This window comes from Arachis duranensis, chromosome 5 (assembly GCF_000817695.3).
Source record: "Arachis duranensis cultivar V14167 chromosome 5, aradu.V14167.gnm2.J7QH, whole genome shotgun sequence".
Taxonomy (NCBI): Eukaryota; Viridiplantae; Streptophyta; class Magnoliopsida; order Fabales; family Fabaceae; genus Arachis; species Arachis duranensis.
Genome location: NC_029776.3, coordinates 105,954,606 through 105,957,633, shown reverse-complemented (window position 1 = coordinate 105,957,633; position 3,028 = coordinate 105,954,606).

The window sequence follows — 3,028 nt, the reverse complement described above, 5'->3', positions numbered from 1 at the left end:
GTAACTCCTTTCCAATTAATTAAGTAGTTATTGAATCGGAGATCACTACAAATTCTCAAAATCTTATTTTTTCCAATTATGTTAGAGAACCCACAACACATTCAACAAATTTCAATCAACAATTAAACAAAATTCGCATATTTATAATTTTTTTGGACTTTTTTTTACCTTCTTTAATTTTTTTTTTCTCTCAACACAATAATTTTATTCACCACCATTCAGACTAGCAATTCATACCCTATCCGCTGGTATCTAACATGTTCGGGTAGGGTAGACTATCCGACCCACTGCGAGTAGGGTAGATATCGGTTTGGGTATACCTGCGGGTAGACCTGCACCCCATATATAATACATATTTTATAAAAATTAGGTATATAATGAAGGAGGTAAGAGTTGAACCTACAATTTCTTTCATATAATAACTTACAATAAATGAGTAATCACTAAATTAGTTAGTTAATTTAATAATTTAAAGTATTAATTTTTTATTTTTTATTTTATTAATATATATAAAATTCGAAATGATTGAATTTTATATTTACTTTAAAAAAAATTGATATTTTTGCGGGTAGATTTGAGTTTAAAACTTTAAGGTGCGGATAGGGTTAGGATTAAGGTTGAGAGATTCTTAACCCGCAGGTAAAATAAGATAGAATTTTAATAAAATTTTTAATCCGTCACGAGTAGGGTTAGAGTAGAATCTAAACTCTACTCTAGGGGTGCACAGACCTGGCCCGGCTCGAAGACCCGGTCCGCTCCCGAACATTTTAGGGACTAATTTGGTGTGATTTCATCGAGTTTAGGATCGGGTAAGGGTCTCAAAAATAGACCCAGTCATTATTTCGGGTCGGGTCCGGGCCATAGCTCGAGTCACCCGAAGTCGGCCTGGTGGCCCGGTCATCATACACAATTAATATTTTGTGTTATTAGTGATAAATCATGACTATTCTTATGTGAAATTTAAGTATTGTAAACCTTAATATTTTGTGTTATTAGTCATTATAAGACTATAAGTTAATGTTTTATGTTTAGAATGCATAAGACTTTAGACTAATGCATAATATTGTTTTATTTGTATTGATTTAAATATTTGGTATTATTAGACAATATTAGTATTGATTGTAGTTTTGCTTTAGTATTGATTGTGGTTATACTTTAATTTTAAATAAGGGTTGGTTCTTGTTATATTTTTCTAAGTGAATTTTACTATGTTAATAATAGTTGGAGTCTTAGAAATTTGGATATTTTTACATGCTAGCTTACAAGAAGGTATCAACGTAATGTAATGTTAACGGCCCGATTTTCACCCGGTATTATTATGGTCCAAAAGTGTATTAATTTCATCGGGTCTAGGATCAAGTTTGGATATAATAAATAGACCCGGTGTATATTTCGGGTCGAGTCTGTATCCCATCAAATCCGACTTCACCCGACCCACATGCACCCGTACTCTACTCTACCCTACCTATTACCAATCCTAACCACCATCAGTCACCCAACACCATAGTTAACTGCGAGCCCGTTAATCACCCTCTTACTGTGTCGGATTTTTCTAAATTATAAAATCTAAATTTTAATCTATAAATTATAAGTTTTATATCTTAAATTAGTTTTTATTTTGTTTTAATTTCAAATGTTTTTTTACTTTATTTTAATTTTTTAATTATTGAATTTTTTTATGTTCATTTTCTTTTAATTATTGACTAATTTTTAAATTAATTATCAATTAATATTATTGTCCCCTATATTTTTATTTCAGTCATTCAGCTTGGTCAATCTGTACGGGGTTTAGAAATGATTTTTTTGTGTTGCATTTTTCTATTTTGTGATGGTTTAAACATCCCCCAAATGAATTTCTAATTAAAAAAGAGTTGACTATTGTGTGGAGCTTTGAACCACCACAATAGCCAATGATGATACACAAAAAACAATCCTAAAAGTGAAGGTACCGACTTGCTAATTTTAAAATCATAAAATCAATAAAAAAAATTATAAAAAAATGATATGGGTCATAAAAAGGGTCAAGGGAAGCAAAATCATAAATCATATATGAACGCAGGTTAACATTCTAACATGGCCATTTTCACAAAGCCCCAATGATGGAGCTCTTGGGAATCATCTCTTGTAGGCCTTTCAACAAGTGGGGTATCAATCTCCTTAGATCATTTAGAAGAATAGTTAGAAAGGTAAAATACCTCATATTAATAATCGATTATTTTACATATGGATAGAGACTGAGGACATAAATTTTCTGAGCATTTTCATTTGAGATAACTCTTTCTTTTGGTGTGTTTGTTGTCTTTGACCACATCTATTTACTTTATAGAGCCTCTTCAAAATAACATCCACTTTATTTTTAATCATTTAACTATTTTTGTATTTCAGTAATTAATTTCCATTAAGAATTTAAAAACTGATTCTTAATAAAGATTAGATATATTAATTTTGTAAAAATTAAAATAAATTAATTTCTAAACTTTCATAAAATTGACAATCTAATCTTTATTAATTTTTCAAATACTTATTAACTAAAAGGGATAAGTATTGTTTTGGTCCCTCATATTGAGGTCGGAATCAAAACCGTCCCCAACGTAATTTTCGATTTAAAATTATACTTAACGCTTTTTTATATTAAAATTGTCCTCTTAATTTTTTTGGACAAAAATACCCTCACCACTACCAACATAATTACCTCCTCCACCAGCACCACCACCAACACCAACACCATCACTACAACCACCACCAGCACCACCATCAATACCACCACCACCACCAACACCAACACCAACACCACCACAACCACAACCACAACCACAACCACCACCAACCACCACCACCACCACCAAGACCACCACCAAGAAAGCAGAAAACAACACCAAACAGAAACAGAAACAACACCAAATAGAAATAAAAAGCAAGAAAGCATAAGCAATGCGTGAGGCGGAGGTGGAGGCGGTGAGACAGAGGCGGCGACGTGAGGCGGCAGAAGCGAGGCGGAGGCGGACTCCAACGGCAGTGGCTCACCGTC